We start from the raw sequence: 7,094 nt of genomic DNA on the forward strand, positions 1-7,094 counted from the left end.
TAGTCACTAAACACAAGTCGAATTTTACTCTACTGCACTAGCACGTCTTCGTATATTCAGCTCTAAAACTGGATTGATCTGTCACAATACACTGGCTCCTGCCCTATGATGTATCCAGTAAAATATACTAATGTACACCCATTACCTGTTAGCATTAGTGTTACCCGATAATTACCTGAAACGAAATATTAGCACGCCCATGGCCGGTTCTTATCTCGGGGTTTTATTACTCTCTTTCATTTCCAAACAGACTATAGAAGATTGGTTAATTTGACGCCACACTTGAAGTACCTATGTAATTTTACACTTTTTATGTAATTCACCCAAAATGTAAATTTACATTATCGATATGCCTATGTACAGGGTGTCCCAAACTCGACGCCCCAATAATATTACCGGGCGACGAAAAATGTTACTGAAAATTTGAACTCTGAATACATGGGCTCCTCCTAGCTCGCCTCTACATCTGCAAAGTGTTTACAGTGGTGGTTATGGTTACCGTCGCGCAGCAGTGAACGTTGGAGTGGGAGTAGCGCATATTTACTATGCAGTTTGGGCTGCTTAGTCCGATCTAAATAATCGCTATTCACCTTTTTTTTTCATAGTCTGTTTGTTTAGGTGTGGTGTAAAATTTTGTTACTTTCATATTGTTGGTTGTGTTTTTTAAAAAATTGGAATTGATACCACCACTTGCAAAAATCAATGATGCGAAGATTACCAAACTTTAATAAAAACGTAATTGAAAAGATTATTTCGTACAAAAGGAGAACCTACTAATACAGAACAATTTAATATACAGGATGATACAAAATTCAGTACAACGAATTTTGGGGCGTATTTTTGAGGTCAAAATATGATTTTTTTACCTATAAACGTGGGTCCACAAATGCTTAGTTTTCGATATACAGGATGTTTTCATTTTTTCAATTTTTTAAGAATAATTTGCAAACAGATTTGAATGTTGACATAAAATCTGGGGTACAGGGTTTCGTTTAGGATACTAAATTTAAAATATGTCATTGCTTTTGGCGCTGCTTATAGAGGGCGCCACCTACAAGGGTACGCTTGAATTAAATTGTCCCTAACTTTTTTTGCTACCCTGTACATCGACGTTTTGTATTAGTGCCTTTAACCACCTATCATTTTTAAGCAAAAATGGTCTTTGTCGAAATCTTTCAGACCAGCCGTTTCTGAGATATTGGCTGATGAAGAGTTAAATGAACGCCCTATATTCAAACTTTATTAACTATTTACGGTGAAAAATTTTAAAATTTATTTTCACCATCTAATGAGTAATGCAATGATCTTGGATTTTAGCTCTTTATATTTTTTGATATAACTAACCTTTTTCAAGAAAATCACTGCTGACTAAACGGTAGTATTGTCATTATCAAAATACTTTAACACCCTATATATCACAAACTAAGCATTTGTGGATCCAGGAGAGGAAAAAAAATATTATTTTGACCTCAAAAATACGCTCCTATATTCTTTGTACTGAATTTTGAATCAGCCTGTATAATTTTCGTTGCCTATTAATTCCATTTTAACTTGTGCTTGACAGATTCTTTCAGAGAACATTTGTACCTGTAAAAAGGAATTTTTCACAAATTATTGCACGGTTAGTTCAATAATATTTTACTAAATGGTTTGAAGCTCAGGCAAGAGATAGGCAAGCAGATATTTACTTAAAACGAAACGTTTTAATTTTTTATTTAAATATACGATGCAAAATACATCAAGGCAAACCCAGTATATGGGCACTTGATACATGGTGCTCATACCAATAAGGACTAAAATGATGATAACGGGATATAACTTGAAAAATTTATTTGTCATGCAAATATTATTGTGAACCTACTTGAATTTTGAACAGATAAAATAAATTCTTCCGAATTACTTAATGTTTAAACAGCCTTATATTAGAAAGAATAAATACACGTTCCATAATATTAACCTAAGGAAGTACTAGTAGGTACAACCGTTGCACAAATATTGACCGATTCAGTTGTTATGTTAATTGAAAAATAATGTTACCGGCGTTGTGTTAATTAGAAATTTGTATTTGTTGTATTTGCCTAGGTAATATTTATTATTTTTTTAATTACAATCTGGCAGTGATATTATAGAACACAATCTAGGTTACTATATTAAGTTACTCTATAAATGGAGTACGACGCTCAATTGGGTTTGTTTCTTCACTTGTCCTCGCCATTACTCAGTGACTTCAATTGTAGATCACCCAAGATACGTCAGTGAAAGGTAGTTTTAGTAGTCATTAATTTGTTGGTAAATCAAAATGATTAAGTACATATAAGAAAATGGTTGGTTGGTTGTAATTTCATAAGTATGTCTAATGTATTGTTATGTTTAAACCTAAAATATCTGACATTTAAATAGGGAGATCAGTTTTTAAGTTAACCGTTAACTAAAAGTTGTCAAGTGTTGAAATCTTGTGCATTTACTTAAATACTAATCTACACTCGTGTATCGAAATTTGGACTTGAAGCACGTTTATATAAAAATGAGGATTTGTTGAGAAACCAAAAACTTTCTGAATTCTTGTAAAATAATTAGTGAAAGTATTATTATTATTACAACCAATATTAGACATCATATAGTATGTAAGTAGGTATATCGAATTTATCGAAAGTAGCATAGGTATTATAGGCAATACTTAATAGTTGCACACCAACGACCTTTCCTTGTTGGACTCAGTATTTTTATTTAAAATATTGTATCTTGTTATTACTATACAGAGTGTTTCACTTTATTATGGATGCTTCCATAGTCCTGATAAAACATCAATAATATAAAACTATGTTTCAAATAAAAATTGTGCTAAATCAATTTCCTTACATTGTAGTGTCAATTTTACAGATTGCCCCATTTCTTCAGTATGTTACCAAGCTTCATTTTTTCAAATGGAACACCTTATACAGGGTGTTCCCACCGGGAACTGCGTCGATCGATATCTAGGAAAGTACTGCTCCGAAAAGTATGAAAATTTGGCATCATGGCAATGTCCTTGGGGCGAACACAACTAAAATATATACCGGAACATGACACCAACTATGCTCTTTGCAGATACCAAAAATCCACTTGATATCACGCTCCTGAAAAGAGTTAATAACATCTTCGCGGACCCTTGCATCTGTCAATTTTTTTTTAAATATTAATATCTCAAATTCTATAACTCCTAGGTATAGGGAACATTTAATAAAGTGACCCTCAAATTTCACGAAAATGCAGTAATATATAGAGTGTCCCATTTAAAATAACGAAGTTGGTGCCGAAGAGTTCTAAACATTTTAGTTGTTTTCGCCACGTTGCCAAATTTTCATATTTTTCGGATCAGTACTTTCCGATCGATCGACCGACGTAGTTCCCGGTGGGACACCCTGTATATGTTTAATATTTGAATTTATCACTGAATTTTGATAACAGATATTGGGTCTAAGATGTACAATTTGCAGCATCATATAAACATGATAAAATGGTCTTTACAATTCGTTAAGAATGCAACAAACTATATATTGTAGATTAGTTAACATACGAGTAATTCAAGTAAAAAAATAGTAACTACGGACCTCAGAAGTTTAATACTTTCAAAGATTTACCTATATTTTCACTTTTTTTAAGTAAGCCTTGTGTTAAATTAATGCATTTGTTTTGTAAGTGGGTACATAATAGCTAAAACCCAAACAAGTTACATAAAATTCATGTGTAATTCGGATTTAAAAAAATGTATAAGTTGTAAAATTTGTAAAACAAGAAATATACCTATACAGGGTGTTCCTTAAGGACATGCGAATATTTAAGGGTGTGATTCAATATGGAAAATTAATGATAGTTTGCTTTATAAACTATGTTCCAAAAATGTTGCGTTGTATAATACAGGGTGTTATAAAATTTTAGGAAAATGAAGGAAATGAGAAAGTTGCATCAAATTTTCTTTTGAAGCAAAATGTATTAAATAAGAAAAGAAAAAAAATGTGAAACTTCCCCATTAATTAATATTTTCAAAACCGCTTAAGATAGTTCAGTGATATTTAACGTAGTGATAGTTAATAAAGGTACATGCAATTTTTATCTCTAACTGTGGCGTGTGTACGAGCACTGACATATTTTAAAAGAAAAAATGATATGCTTTTTTGGCTTTTTCACAAATAAAATTATTTTTGAAATCCTCGTTCAATTTTAAAGATAAGAGCTTTCTTGAGTTTTTGTCCTGCGATGTGCCGTTTTTGAGTAAAAGTAAACATAATTCTGATATGGCAAATATTCTTTCCAATAAATTGTTGTTATTTTTATAATCTCATTTTGAAATTAAATGTTTAAAAAATTTTGATTTACATTATTTGATACTTAAATAGAGGTAATTTTGCCGACAGTAATATAATATATGTTTATCAAAAAGTTGGCAGTTTACATAAATCATCAGTGAAAGATTATGCTGCACTAGAATGTACCACATTTCCTAAGTCGTTGATAAACAATAAGAATCCAATAGGCCCAAAATGGGAACCTTCAGGCACTCCGGAAGTAAATTTAAATTTGTTTAGAGATAAGATTTTGAATGACAATTCACTGAAGTAAATCACCATCAATACCATATTACTCTGATTTTTAAAAAAGTATATGATGATTGACTCGATGTGAACCTTTTTGAAAATTCTCTAAAAAACCAGAAAGCACAACAGATTTGTAATTGCCAATTTACCATAGTAAAAACCATGTTGTTCTGATATTAAAATTTGTTTTTTTAAAGTGGTAATAAAATCATTTACAAATACAAATAATTTAGCTAGAATTGAGAGAAGGCTAGGATGACAATTCTCAATATTATTTTTGTCACCACACTTAAATATTGGTGTAATAGCAGTATATGGTTCTTTCCAGTAACCAGGATCAAGATCTAAGCAAAGCATAAGTGTATATAATCATAAACATGTAGGATAAAAGAGACAGGGACTTGCAAATTTTAGAAAATATGGTTAATTTAAAATTGACAGATGAAAAATTTAATTTTCTTTCGTTATATATATTTTCACATTATTTATTACAGGAGATATTTGATACTTTCGAGGATGTCACAAACACCAAATTTTTTATCCTGTTTATCAAATAGGCCTTGAATTCGAGATAGTTCAAGAATACAATAATATACAGTGTTCCACTTGCAAAAATGAGGCAAGTAACGCCCAGATCAAATATAAAACGCTGTAAAATACTGGTATGTCAATTTAAATTTTTTGTAATTGCCACCGCTAAATTTTAGAAACACGGTAATAGAGTCATAGTAAATAGTGATAAGACGACAAAATGTTTGCAAATCAAATTTATCTCTCTTACTTTAAAGTTTTTATGTGAACCAGAATATATTTATACAGCCAAATATAATTCTCAGATCCCTCTAACTTAAAAAACAATGAAGAAAACGCATATAATTATTAGTACATCCGCCCAGCTTTTGCAACATGAACAATAGCCTAGTTCATTATGAATTATGAGAAAAAAAACTTATGTAAACGTCGACAGTTAAATAATTAACTGGGCGAATTTCTTCCACAATTAATGAGATAAAATATTGTGAAATAAACGTCGTGCTGTGCACCAAATTTATTTGCTGTTTAATTGCGTATATACAGTACGCGCCTAAAGTATGGAATAAATTCAGTAAAATCGAAACAAATTTTTTTTGGGAAAAATCCTGGAACAGGTCGATTTTTAATTTAAAAAATGCATATTTTACCATAAAAGGAGATTTTCAACCGTCATTTGTTTTCGAGTAATGACGTCATCGACATTTTTTTTAAATAGCAACCCCCTATTTTTTTTTAATTCTGAAAGACCGTTTCATTGTCGATCCGACAATATTAAAATGTTGCCATCTTACATAAGAAAGTTTTCGAGTAAATGACGATCGAATGTTAGAAAACCCAAATCAATTAAAATAAAGCAAAAACGTTATCAAATTTAGTCTTTCGAAATGCCTGAAGTTTTTTATGGATAACGTAGGTGTAGATCTTTACAAAGTGTCACTGTCATACCGATTTTCTAAGTATTGTAAGCGATATAAAAATTATTGTTGAATTTAAAGTATTATGGCACATTTAACTGTCACACAAAGAATTGAAATTTTAATTCTTATGCGGGGATAAGACTAGAACGCAGCAGGAAGATTGCGATTTATTTAATGAAAATCATCCAGATCGCCGTATCAGCCAATCAACAGTCAGTAAGACATAATCCAAATTTAGAGAAACTGGCAATGTTGTAGATATTCCAAAACCTAGACGTCCAAGCGTTAGTGAAGATCACAAACGAACATTTTGATAAGTATGGTAGATAATCCTCATAATACTTCACGATTGGTTGCATTAAACAATGAAATTAGTCAGACCACAGTGCTACGTATCCTGAGGCAGGAAAAATATCATCCCTACAAAATTCAACTTGTGCAGGAACTCAATGAAGACGATCCCGACCGCCGCTTACAGTTTTGTGAAATTATGATGGATTTATGTCAAGTAAATAGAGATTTACACCGGCAAATATTTTTTTCAGACGAGGCCACCTTTTGTCTCAATGGTACAGTGAACCGTCAAACTTGCAGATATTGGAGTCGGGAAAATCCTCATTGGATGGCAGAGAAATTAAATGTGTGGGTTGGAATAGTTGACAACAGAATATTAGGCCTTTCTTCTTTGAAGGAACCCTTACAGGAGAAAGATATTTAGAGTTTTTACAAAATGACCTTGTTCCAGCGCTTACAGTAATTTCTCCTAACGATAATGACCCTGATATTCCTGATGACACCATATAGTATCAGCAAGACGGTGCACCTCCGCACTATGCGCGCCATGTTCGAGATTTTCTGGACAATTGTTTTCCTAAGAGGTGGATCGGCAGATGAGGACAGATAGAATGACCCGCGAGATCCCCAGATCTTACACCCCTGGACTATTTCTTATGGGGCTACTTAAAGTCCAAAGTGTACGTTAATAGACCACATAATTTAGAAGAACTCCAAAATTGTATTATAGATGAAATACACAGAGTTACCCCAGAAATAATTCATAATGTGCAAG

This window comes from Anoplophora glabripennis, unplaced genomic scaffold (assembly GCF_000390285.2).
Source record: "Anoplophora glabripennis isolate ALB-LARVAE unplaced genomic scaffold, Agla_2.0 scaffold519, whole genome shotgun sequence".
NCBI lineage: Eukaryota > Metazoa > Arthropoda > Insecta > Coleoptera > Cerambycidae > Anoplophora > Anoplophora glabripennis.